Genomic DNA, 14,467 nt, shown 5'->3' with positions numbered 1-14,467 from the left:
CAAGACCATATAATATTTGAAAGGTCCACATAGAGGGTGAATTGTTCATATATATCACATTGTATACGTTTCAGAAATGCGGGGGATTTAATCCCAATCTTAGTTATTGATGATTTAATAATCAACTTTTCTTGAGAACAAGTAGCACAAGAAAATTTCTTTGATTGAAGAAATTTTAATTCTTCAAAGTATGCGCATGTGAATTCTCAATAATTATGCACATCATGTTAAAATCAAGATGGCTCAACCGGTAATGTCAAATGATAAAATCATTACAATTTGTAAGTTTTTTATTTACTATGACAAGTGATTCAACCATACAAATACTTGTATGATACAATCCAAAAGAAAGTGCAGGTAGTTTTTCATGCACAAATTTTTTTCTGCTTTTATTGTAGTAATATAAAGATATTCAACCCTTTTTTCATTTGCAGTCTCAATATGATAGCCATTTTGACGAATAACCTTGAAACTTAATAAGTTTCTTTGAGACTTACTACAATATAATGCATTATCAATGGTCAATATTGTTCCCGCAGGTAGTAATAATGTCGCTCTTTTAGAGCCCTCAATTAATTTTGTACTACCAGATATTGTATTAACATAGTCCCTTTTCATAATTAAATTAGAGAAATATTTCTTTTCTCCTAATATAGTGTGAATTGTAGCACTATCAAGAAAGCACATATCTCCATTACTCATCTTTGATCCAATTAAAGGTTGCAAAAATTTTATTATCTTCACAAAATAAAATACATGATAAGAAGTGAAATCTAACAATCTTACAATAAAATTTAAATATTTTTTTTATAAAAATAAAAATAACATAATGAAAAAATATGATAACAAAAAAATAACATAATAAATAACATTGTTTATTTTCTCAATAAATTGATCAAAATTTAGTTTTAATCTCCAAAGAAGTCTTCAACTTTCAAATGAGTGACATCATCAAGGCCATCAAAATCACCATCTTTCCAAATCAAATTTGCCTCAACATTGTCATCAATTTTTTGTGAAGGTCCTGCCTTATCATTATTTTTAAAAATCAAGTGTGACTCCATTCGAACATTAGAAGAGGTCACACTTTCATTTCTCTTTCTTTTGAAAGATTCTTGATAAAGCCTAGCAAAATGCTTAGGCGTTCGACATTCATTCTTTCAGTTAGGCGTTCGACATTCATTCTTTCAATGGCCTTTCATGCCACAACGATGACAATTACTTCTTGAAGGATTATTTTGAGGACCCATTTGGTTCTCTCTTTTCTAGTTACCATCACCACAACGATTATTATATCGTCTTCTGTCATTGTCGTGTCCACGTATATTATTATGACCCCGATCTTATCGTCTTTTAGGTTGGTCATGTGTTTGTACCCCATTTATTTTTATAATGTAGCAGCTCCAGTGGGACGAGTTTATGATTTTTCATCAAAAGGATTCTATGCTGTTGAGCCACCAGAAGGCATGAGATCAATTCAGAATACTTATGAAAGCTTTTTTTACGGTATTGTTGCAACAATATCACATTTGAGGCATGAAAGTATTAAGTTTTTTTTTCCATCATATCCTCATCATTTATAGTTTTTTCACATAATTTCTATTGGGAAACAATCCTGAATACAATAGAATTATATTCAACAATGGTTTAAAATCTTGAGACCGTAAGTACATCCACTCATAATAAGCTCTAGGCAGTACTGTGGCCTTTAGGTGGTCATATCTTTCCTTCAAATCAATCCACAGTTCAAGTGGATCTTTCACTGTTAGATATTCAACCTTCAATCCTTCATCCAGATGATGACGAAGGAAAATCATAGCCTTGACCTTGTCCTGACTGCATTATCCGAGGAATAGTAGCACAAACACCCTTAGCAGCTAGATGAATTTCAACATTGAGAATCCATAACAAGTAATTTTTTTGGAGATATCAAGTGCCACAAACTCAAGCTTCGACAAATTTGACATGATGAAAACTATCATAAAAATAATGAAGTTAGACATCAATATAATAACATAATCTCAAAATAGCAGACCTTTTTTCTCAAAGATTTAACACTTTTTTTAATAAAATAATGCATTGCTTTTCTTTTTTCACAAAAACAAAGGCTTTTAAAATACATCATGAAAACATCACTCCAAATAATAAATATAAGCAAAACACAAAATATGAAATAAAAAATTTACACCAATGTTATTACCTAACAATTTTAAAATTAAATTTCATGTTGTATATGATAAGAAAAATTAAGTTCCAGAGACATACAAACTAGCTTCGTGCACACTTGTACTTGTCCTGGTTTGTAAAGTAGACACTTCTACTTACACTGTTATCATCTGGACTCATTAACCCATCAAACCAAAATATTTTAAACCTTTACCCATCAAAACATAACATTTTAAATCCTTTTTTCATCCAACTAGTATGAGTGTAATACACTCGCCAACACATGGCATGCCATATCATTTTTCAATGACACGTTGAAAATTAAATATTTAAAATATATATATAAGATATAAATAATATTTTAGAAAAAAATTAAGCTCCCCCATTCTTGTCTTCTACCTTCAACCCGTACTATTCATCAATTTTGGGATTAATTTTTGGGACAATTTAAATTTGAATTTGTGGGTATCACTCCCACGACAACACACTTCAACCAATTCCTCCTCTTCCTTTCCCAATCCAAAAAATTCAAACTCATTATCCACTTATTCAAATTCAATCAATTCAAATCAAACTTCAATTCACACAGAATTTTCAGACAAGCCAAAAAAAGACTTGTTAAATCATCGATTCAACAACTCTGTAAAATAATAAATTCTGAAAAGAAGCTTTCAGACTCCAAAATTAGTTAGTAAGTGATGAAATTTTGCTTTCTTCGTATACGTTTTCATTGTTGATTTACTCTTTGTGTAGTAAAAGAAGGTTCAATGAGACACTTGGAGTGTTGAAGTTGATGAACAGTGAAAAAATAGATACCCTTTTGATAATTTTGTATGAGTTGTGTGATTTTTGAATTTTTGAGTGTTGAAAATGCTATGAGTTTAGGTTGATAATGGTAATAGAGGAAAATGGGAGTGGGTTATGTGTGTGTTTGATAAAGGTGGAGAAGAAGAAGATGTGAATGAGGGTGGGAGATGGAGGAGGGAAGGAGAGGGGAATGGATGGCTGGTGGTGGTGCTTGGTGAGGGTTGGGGACGGTGGAGAGGGGTGGGGACTGGTGGCGCGGGGTGAGAGTGGGGGTGGAGGCGCAAGACTGGGAGGGGGTAGGGGTAATGAAGAAGAAGGTTGGAATTTTTTTTAATTTACAATTTTTTTTAAAAAAAACTTTCTCCGTTTTCTTTTACTTGTTTTAAATTTTCTAATTTGATTTTTCATTTTACTTGTTATTTTTCACAAATCAAGAAGAGACAAATTATTTTTTTTCATATTTTACCCTTTGCATTAATTACTTCTTCTTCAAATTAAAATGTAAACATCATTTAATAGGGGTACTACAGTAAACTGACCTTGTTATTAATTATTTTTCTTAATCACTTTGGCAAGTTAAATTGGGACAAGTAAAATGGGATAGAGGAAGTATTTTTAAGGTAAAAATTTTACTTCACTCGCTGAAAAACGTGTGCAAAACGCGCGTTTTTTAACTCATCAATATAATGTCACATATGCAAACAAGGGTTTAAAATATTATGTTTTAATGAGTTTAAGGGTCAGATATCAAAAGTGTAAGTAGAAGTGTCTACTTTATAAATCAGGACAAGTATAAGTGTCCACGAGCTCATTTCGCCAAAAAAAAAAAAAAAGTTACAGAAACTTGGAACAACAAATGTGTAACATATATTTTTCTGGTGTGCATATAAATTTGGCCAATGCTATTATATTATTTCACTTTTTCATCTGTAACTTTGACGTTAAAACTAAAAGTTTGGTAAACGAAAATAACAAACTGCAATATTCAAACAAGTAAATTGTTTATACCTGACGGGTTGAAAACTTGGAAAAGAGTAGAATCATGCTGATAACGTGTTTCAATATTAAGAACAAGAATAGCAATGTAAAAAATAAGACAAGAGGAACAATAAAGAACAAATAACAAGAAAGCAATATAATATAAGTTTCTTCTTTCTTTCAAGTGTATAGAACATCTTCCTCAAGATCTCTATTTATAGTATTACATAAGGGGATTTCAAGAGGTGTCATAAACATGACATTAACTCATAATAAAGTGGTAAAAAATATGAAAAAATGGATGATCAATGAGAAGGTGTGAGAGTTACTACACCAAAATGAGGAATTACACCAAGAAGCTATGGACATCCACATTATTATAATTATTTATAACATCAAAAAAAATTCTTATCCCACCACCACCTCCTACCAGCCCACACTCACCCACCCACAAAATATGTCTTAAATTTATTTTTTAAAAGAAAATCAAATTTTTTCTTACTTCATCCCCTATTCCAACCCTTGCCTTCACCCCTAAATATTTTTTTTAAAATAATTTATAATTTTTTTCTTACCATACCTCCCCCCGTCCCCCCTTATCCTATTAATTCTCATCGTTTAGTGTTAAATATATACAAATATTTATAAAAATATCTTTTTATTTGCATAATGAACACAAAAAATAAGTAAGAAATAATTTATTTTTCTAAAAAAATTTAGTATTTCATACCGAACACACTCATAGCATACACGAAAGATGCATTCAAACTTTCTACTTGTCGTTGGTGGTCACGTTTCAAAACAACAAAAGAAAATGAAATTTGTTACTATAAATATGTTAAATTTTACATGAATTTAACAACTTAATATATTTAAATGGCAAACTTTGTGAAAAATTCCAGGAAGAAAATTATTTTACTTACAATTATTGATAAATTTAATATTATAATAATTAAGAGCATTTTAGTAAACATATCAGTTACGATTCATTAGCATACCGTCAAATCAAACAATAAAATTGTTACTTATTAAACAACAGTAACAATATAGTCTATCCAAACATTATATTGTACTATACTGTATAGTGCAATACCATATATCATAAAATAATGACAAACCATCATCCAAACAAAGGGTAAAAGGGTGGAGTAAATATATCTTTTTTACTAATGAATCTATATATTTTAATTTAAATATTATTTATCTTATTTTTTAAAATTAAATAAAAATAAATAAATTTATTTTTAATCATAGTACATTTATTTTTTAACTGATCCGACTCGTCTGATTTAAAAAAAAGAAAATAATTCTTAGATTTTCAATTTAGGAAACAATAGAGGAGAATTAAAATACTTGTATTACATGTTAAAATTTGTCCATATTGAAGTATTTTAATTTTCATATGGTGTTTCCTAAATTAAAAATATGTGGGTTGTTATTTTTATTTGGATCGAACGGGTAGGATCAGCTAAAAAAGAAAATATAAACAATATAAATCTCATTCTCTTTGGAGCTAATTACTCCCTATCTCAATTATTTTAATATTTCTAAAAATTTCTAATTTAATTCATATGAATACATCACATTCTTTTAAATATATCACTTAATATTCCATGAATACATCATTCAATATTTCTAAAAATACTGAATAATTTTGCACGGATACTTCACTGTTACCCAAAAATATTAGGGCCACATTGTCGACTAATTCGGTAATTTTAAAAGAAAAATAACGACAATCTTTTTAGTTAGGGAATAAATCACATAATAAAAGATTGTGAGACTTCTCTTTTATTAACAACATATAAGAACATATTCCTGCATTATTTTGATATGTATCAAATCTCATTTTACATATAATATGTGATGACAAATAGTTTTTAATATATTTTATGAGACTAATTAAGTCATGATATATAAGTTATTAGTTTATTTTTCGGATTGGTTGTGTGCCTTTTTAGATAGATCTTTGTGTTCTTTCACTACAGGTAACCAACTAACCTTATATATCCACTCTGCATTGCATTAAACTGTGTGCCTATGAACTTGTTAATAAGAAATCATTGAATAAGACATGGCCAACCACCATGTCATAACTCCGACCGCCGAACCACCAACGCCACCAGACCCACCCAACCTTATGGAAACAAACGATCTACCTTACATAGCCGACCCGGAACTGACGAAGTTGAAATGACCTTCAAGGATGCCCTGCAAAATAAAGAAGATTCCTTAAATGGAAATTACTTGATGTGAGACAACCGAAAGTCACCCCTAATGCCAACAGAAATAGGGGACACAGTACTACTGAGCGCAGAGAACAAAGAGAGAATCTATGCACCTTGCCGCTTCGCAGTAATCGTGAAGTTATTCAAAAAAAGACTTGTTCATAACTATTTGAGGACTAAACTAGTGGAGCTCTGGAAGCCAACAGAACCACTAACCTTGATAGACTTGGGAAACGATTTCTATATTGCCAAGTTCACCAATTCAAAAAATATGCAGAAAGCCCTCCATGAGGGTTAGTGGTTTGTTGCAGGAAGCTTCCTCTCAGTCAGACACTGGGAATCAAATTTCATTTTGGAGGAAGTCACCCAGTCACATACCGCAATCTAGATCAGACTTTCCCACCTCCCAATGAAATTCTATGACAAGAACCATCCTAGAAAGAATTAGAAACAAAGTGGGCACTCTGCTAAAAATCGATACATGTACTTCAGAAACTCTAAGAGGCAGGTGTCACGCCCTTATTTTGAACAACACACTATATATGGTGGTATGTCGTGACTTTTGAGATTTGAAAATTATTTTTTAGAATCACCACCTAACTTTTTAGGAAAGTTAGGAAAAACCATTTTTTATTTGCAAAACTCTGTATTAGTCTGTTGAAAATGTTTTGAGATTCTGAGTAAGTTTTGATTACTCGAGGGGAAGGTAACCGAAGATAGTCCTACACTTAGTTTAGGAAAATATTTACCTTTTATTATTTGTGAAAAATGGTGGTAACTACACATATGTTTATCAAATTTAAAGAAAATCACACAAGGTACATAAACACATTCTTATGATATACGAAAAATAACATAATTTATTATCGAAACACATGCACATTTTAAAAATATGAAAATGAAGCGTAAAAGTTAACATTAGTCTTTATACCTAAAAAAAAAATTAAAGTTATAATTTTGCAGGAATATAGCGTTTTATGATGTATAAAACCAAGTGTATGAAGAAAACATTCATGAGGAAAGCATGTAAAATATTTATTTGTTGATAAATCATTACGTACACATGAAAAATTAATTATTTTAAAAATAAATTTATACAATACGCTTCTCGCAAAGAAAGAATAAAAATAAATAAATAAATAAATAAAACATTTACTTATTAGATTTTTTTGAGTAAAATAGATTCGTATATTCTCAAAATATGAGAAATCACGCTATTCAATTATTTGTAAACAGTTTAAGGTGGTAGTCAAGAGTTACAAAATAAAGGTTACATACAACCATGTAGCTGGAACGAGTGTATATAATGATCCTAATAACAATAATAATAATAATAATTCTTAAAAAAAAAAAAACAAACAAACAAAAGTAGAAATATTTCATATTTGATGGATGTATTTATATGTACCTTGTGTTTTCGGAGACATTTAAAAAATCTGAAAATTTGAAGCAAAGTTAGGAACAAACACGAGATATAATATGCACTTGAAAAAAAAAAGTACTTTTTGACGAGTAGGTTTCTAGCGAAAGGCTTGACAAAAATTTTAGCGACTACTCTGAAATGTTAAATTTAAATGATAAAAAGAACTTGTTGATTGATAATTTTTTTTTTTTAAACGAAGGTTATGGCAAACCATTTTAATCCTTTTCGAGGATGTGTTCTCTTAATTTGGGATTGTGCATAAAAAATAAAATATGATTCTCTTCTTCTAACAGGCTTATTCTAAATAAGTTGTTAAACGCTATACCGTTATTATATTGATAAGCGTCGAATGAACCAGAGATTGACCAAATAAATCAATTCGAGGTGATAAAAATGTACCAAAATCAAGCAAAATTAAGGTTAACCAAACCACACAAAATACACATTTAAAGTGATACAAAGTAAGTAAAGCAAATGTGAATAATAAAATAGCGAGGAAAGTAGGAAACTCGATACTATAGATTTCCTATTGAAAGACCGGCTTCTAGCGATTCAGACCCCGAGCACTGTGATACTATGGCCATTGACCCTAACTTGGGTCAAGATGAGTTTTCACTGAAACCCCAACTCCAGAGTTTACATGAAATAAAAAAAAAAAGATAAGGATTAGGACCAAACTAATTCATTATACAAGAATGCAAACTAAAGGAAATATATGCCACCTAAACGCTCGGATGCTTGAACTTTAAATGCCACGTAGTGTGTAAATACATAACCTTGATTTTTATATGGAATTGTAAAAAAAAGAACAAAGGATGAAGACTTCATGCTTTAACGGGGAATGGAGCAATCAAGAAGAAAAATCAAACTTACTTTATCTAAAAAAGACAGTGAGGATATGGATTCAAAATTTCTCTTCACATCTTCAAGCGCAATATTCAATATTTAGAATATTTAGACGAAATGAGATTTCAAAATCCATCAAACCCCCCATTAGCACCAAAAGTAATACAATAAAATATGCTTATTGTTCTTCTGATGAGAGAAAGGTTATATCATGTAAAAGGACTCACATAAGAATTCACGTGGCTGATTTTTTCATTTAACAAGTTATGGCTTAGAACCAACAGCCATTGTAGATGTAACAAAAGAAACAGAGGACATGGGATCTCTAAATCTTTTTAGAGAAGAAATCAATTATGCAGATACCATACACTTTGGCGCAAGGAATGACCAATTTGTATATTGCAGACATAAATCCTTTCACTTCCTATAACTATATAGATGTGAAGATAATTAAAATTGCTAAACCCGACAATCTCCAAAATTAGCATAGAATTCAATAAAACGAAAAACCACATTCATGAATGTGATTCGGAGGCAATAGCCAACAACAAAATCCAGTGATGGAGTAAATGACATATTCCAAACCCTCCAAGTGACAACTATGACCTCCTTTTCCGACTACTCAACGTGAAACTAAACATAAAGGAAACATATGTGGCATTACGTAAACGTGTCGATTAAGGGGAAAGGGTAGTGTGAAAAAAGGACATTCCCTTTTTGCAGATATGAAGAACATATTTCAAAGTCGGACACTCATACACACGTGGACCTCCATGAAAATTTAGAATAACACCACATTTCGAGACTTGATTTTGTAACATCATGGTCAAATCTAAGGTAACATTAACAAACTTTTAATTTATATATTTCCAACAACAACAACAACAAACCCAATATATTCCCACATCATGGGGTCTGGGGAGGGTAGAGTGTACGCAATTCATACCACTACCTCTAAAAAAGTAGAGAGATTGTTTCCGATAGACCCTCAGCTCAAGACAAAGGACGGTATTTATAGAAAAAAGAAATGCATGGAACATGATAAAATAACATAAGCATGACATCCACCAAAATTATTAAACACTGCCAAACAAGGACACCAAAGCCCTCCTACCTACTGCCTACGACTCAACCACACACCTTAGCCCTCTATCCGAATGTTTTTCCTTCATACCTTCCTATCCTGGGTCATGTCCTCAGTCAGCTGTAACTACTCCATGTCCCGTTTAATCACTTCCCTCTAGTATTTCTTCAGTTTATCCCTACCTCGCTTGAAACCGTCGAAGGACAACCTCTCACACCTATGAAACGGGGCATCCGTGTCTCTCCTTATCACATGGCCAAACCATCTCAACCTAACTTCCCGCAATTTATCCTCCACCGACACCACTCTCACCTTCTCCCGAATACTCTCATTCCTAACCCGGTCAGCCCTTGTAAAACCACACATCCAACGCAACGTCCTCATTTCCGCCACCTTTAACTTTTGAATATGAGAATTCTTAACCGGTCAACACTCCGCTCCATATAACATAGTCGGCAGAGCTGCAACTCTATAGAATCTACCTTTCAGCTCGGAGGGCACCTTCTTATCGCATAAAATTCCCGAAGCGAACCTTCATTTCATCCAACCTGTCCCAATACGATGATAGACATCCTCGTCTATCTCTCCATTCCCCTGAATCGTAGACCCAAGATACTTAAAACTATCCCTCTTGCAAACCGCCTGGAATCCAACTTCACTACCACCTCCTCCTCTTGCCTCCAGTCACTAAACTTGCACTCCAAGTACTCCATCTTAGTCCTACTCAACCAAAAACCTTTAGACTCCAGGGTTTGTCGCCAAACCTCTAGCTTATCATTAACACCTTGTCGCGACTCATCAATCAAAACTACATCATCCGCAAAAAGCATACACCAAGGCACCTCGCCTTATATGCTCCTAGTCAACACATCCATCACCATGGCAAAAAAAAACGGACTAAGAGTCGATCCCTCATGCAACCTAGTCAAGACCGAAAAATGCTCAAAATATCCTCTCACTATCCTTACCCGATTCTTCGCCTCCTCATACAAAGTCCTTAATCGCTCTGATGTACGCCACAGAACCCCTCTCGCCTCCAAGCATCTCCACAGAACCTTCCTAGAGACCTTGTCATACGTCTTTTCCAAGTCAGTAAACACCAAGTGAAGATCCTTCTTTCTCTCTCTATACTACTCTACCAGTCTTTGCACTAGGTGAATTGCTTCAGTCGTGGAGCGACCAGGCATAAAATCAAATTGATTCTACGAAATAGACACAATCTCCTTAACCTCTGTTCCACCACCCTCTCCCAAATTTTCATGGTGTGACTCAACAACTTAATACCCAAATAATTGTTGCAACTCTGGATGTCACCCTTGTTCTTATATAAAGAGATCATCGTGCTCCATCTCCACACCTCAAGCATCTTAGCGGACTTGAAAATGATGTTATAAACAAGTTGGTTAGCCACCTCAACCCTGCCCCACAAGAAAACTTTCAAAAATCTACCAGAATATCATCGGGTCCCATCTCCCTACCCCTTTGCATCTTGCGAATAGCCTCGCTAGCCTCTTCTACCTTAAAACGCCGACAAAAGCCGAAATCGCGACACTTCCCGGAGTGCTCCAAATCCCACAACACAACACCTCTGTCCCCCTCATCATTCAGGAACCTATGAAAATACGACTACCACCTTTTCTTAATGAGAGTGTCTTCCACCAAAACTCTGTCATCCTCTTCCTTAATGCACTTCACTTGATCCAGCTCCCGACCCTTCCGCTCCCTAACCTTGGCAAGCCTAAACAACCTCTTTTCCCCGCCTTTCTCCTCTAACCCCTTATACAAACTCACAAAAGCTGCTGTCTTAGCAGCCGTAACAACTAACTTAACCTTGGCAAGCCTAAACAACCTCTTTTCCCCGCCTTTCTCCTCTAACCCCTTATACAAACTCACAAAAGTTGCTGTCTTAGCAGCCGTAACAGCTAACTTAGCCTCCTTCTTAGCTAACTTGTACTCCTCCCTGCTCACCTGTTTCTCCTCTTCATTCTTACTCTCAACCAACTTAGCGTACGTCGACTTATATATTTCCATATAAACAAAATATTCAGTGTCAAAGTCGCATTCATCCTCGGAACTCAAACAATAAAATGAGTTTAATGAGACTAAGAATCAAAACTATGTTTACAAACTTCCAAAAAAACAAGCGAAACAAATGAAGCCAGAAACGGGACAATTTTATAGATTGTAAAACTTCAAACAAACCAACATTCTTAAACAACAGAAAAATTGTGTATTCGCAAACAGACCCACTTTTAGAATTAAAGCCATCTTTGTCATTTAAGATAATAAATGTTCAGAACAAGCATCAAAGACATACTGAAATCATACGCACATAACCCAATCCAGATTAACAAAATAATAATAGAAAAGATGAAGAACCAAGGTAAAGGGACGATTCACACCTTTTTGGGAGCAACAAACAAGAGTCTCTCCGTCGAGTATTCCGGCGACTTTGAAACTCAACCCGAACTTGAAATTTTAAGCAAAACAGAAAAAAACTAAGAAAACTTGAGACCCCTGATTTTTAAATCCTGTTTTCGCCCCCCTCCTTTTTTTCCTTTTCTCACAGATTTTTCTTCTTTTCCACTGATCTTGCTACTCTCTTTTTTTTTGTCTTGCTTACAAAATTAAGTCTCTGAAAAAACCTCATAAATTTTTTTCTTTTGCTTTCGTTCTCTCTCTCTCTCTTCGACCTTGTCCTCTAAGGATGAAGACATCCTATTTATAGGCTAAATCCGGACTTGAAAGTCCGGATTTAAAGCCAAAGATTTAAGAAAAATGTAAGAACCGAGGAGAAAAATTCGAAATTCAAATCTAGATCTTCAACCTTTTCAGACTTATGATGGTAGATTTGAAATTAAAAGCAGGTGATATCATAATTTAGGATCTGTTGCTTCTGATTTTGGATTTCACAGTTGAAGCAAATGCGGCATGACTAGGCTTCCGTTTAGGGGTGGGGTAGGTAAGGAGAGGAGTAAGAAAAAGGAGAAAGGGGCGTTAGTTTCCTGTATTTTTCGAGAAATTGGAAGAGACAAGACGATGGTTCTCTTTGGGGAAATCATTCACGTGCTTCTCACTCGTAAAGACGTGCCTCTGTTTTCTTTTCTTTTTTTTTTAAGATAGAGAAAGGGACAAGTGAAGGCATTTAATGTAAAGCTCATTGAAATCTTAACCAAATTTTAATCATTGATCGGACGGTACTAAAATAATAATACTTTCTTTATCTCATTTTATGTATCGTTATTTGATCGAACACAAAGTTTAAAAAATAAAGAAAGATTTGATAATATTTATCAAATTATCCTTTATCAAAAAATATGCTACTATTTTTTTTAATTAAGTGGATCCAATAAAGATAAAAGTATAATTATATTTTTAAATACTAATTTAGGTGTACACGCTTTGTTCGTGTACCTCACGAGTTCAAACATTACATTAAATAGGATGTTTGTTTAAATAATAAAAATAAATATAATAATTAAATTTAATATCTTTTGAGTATGTAAAAATAACGAATTTATTTATTAAACCTAATATTTATCAAAAATATTTTTAAAAGTCACTGACATTCATATATCATCTGTAAATTACAATAAAATAATACAATGATAATGACATCAAAATAATACAACTAAATTTAAATTTTACACACAAAAAATTTCTCAAAGTCGTCCGACACTCATCTACCACCTGTAAACAATAATAAAATAATACAATAATATAGATATCAAAATAATATAACTAAACTTAATCTTTACATAAAAAAATACTCAAAGCCAATCAATATTTATCTATCATTTGTAAACTACAACAAAATAACACGATAAAAGTGATATCAAAATAATACAATTAAACTTAAATTTTACACACAAAAATTTCTCAAAGCCGATCGAGAATCATCTACGAATTGTCAATTACCATGAAATAACAAATTAATAAAGATATTACGTTAATATAATTAAACCTAATATTAACCTAAATTTTTTTTTTTTTAAAGCTGATTCATATTCATTTGTAAATTAAAAGAAAACGAAATTGTCTCTTCCATGCAATACATTCTTCTTCTGCACAACTTGACTTTGATGCTGTATCATTGGCAACCATATCAACAAACAAAGGAGCCTTCATTATCATGATTCATGCACGAGAAGAACAACAACAACAGTGTATATTTTCTCCTATTTATAATATTTTTCTTTGATACTTTTCCTAAACCCAATATGTTTACGTGCAAATATTTTTCTTTGTGACCTTTCCTAAACCAAATATGTTTACGTGTCTTTCTTGCCTCTTTTTGGGATTTTTACTCAAACCGTTTTATTTTAGGAAAAATAATGTGGAGTACGAGTTATAATTATTAAGTGTTAACTATACAAATTTGTTCTTTTGTATTTATGTAAGTCTCCTTTTACATATCAAAAAGGGTTGCTCATAAAATTTACATATCAAAAAAGGGACGAATTTCGTTAATAAATTCTTATTTTAGGAGTATTTTTTAATTGGACAGTAGAAAAAAATAATAATTAATTTTGCTATCATATATTTAGGAGTCTCGTATATTTTAGGAAGTATAGTAGAAAGTAAAATATTAATTAATTTTCATACCATATATTTTAGGAGTCTCATATATTTTAAGAAGTCTAGTTAATATAATAAAAAAAATTAAATAATAAATTCAAAAATAGTGAAAATACAATTCTGTCTAAAGGAGAATCTTTTAATGAAGGGTAAAAAGTTTAAATCACTATTCTAAAGGATTTCACACTTTTAATATATTATAGATTTACCAAATAAGGAAACATGACATTCTTTTGGGGACCGACTAAAAAGAAAATGATGACACATAAAATGGGACGGAGGAAATAGTACAAAAAGTTTATATATATATATGTAAACTAGAGGAGCATGACCCGTGTCAGCACGGGTCCAACATTA

At 32.3% G+C, this 14,467-nt stretch overlaps 1 long non-coding RNA gene across 1 annotated transcript; it reads right to left on the bottom strand.

Moving 5' to 3' along the window:
• Positions 1–1,543: 1,543 nt before the first annotated feature.
• LOC107863895 lies at positions 1,544–12,674 on the bottom strand. The gene is made up of 3 exons (XR_001672482.2): positions 11,935–12,674; positions 5,953–6,162; positions 1,544–1,975 (listed from the first exon to the last, which is right to left on the bottom strand). It is a non-coding gene; the product is annotated as an uncharacterized LOC107863895 (long non-coding RNA).
• Between the last annotated feature and the right edge of the window lie 1,793 nt (positions 12,675–14,467).

This window comes from Capsicum annuum, chromosome 3 (genome assembly GCF_002878395.1).
Source record: "Capsicum annuum cultivar UCD-10X-F1 chromosome 3, UCD10Xv1.1, whole genome shotgun sequence".
Lineage (NCBI taxonomy): Eukaryota > Viridiplantae > Streptophyta > Magnoliopsida > Solanales > Solanaceae > Capsicum > Capsicum annuum.
This window is presented reverse-complemented; position numbering and strand designations above follow the sequence as displayed.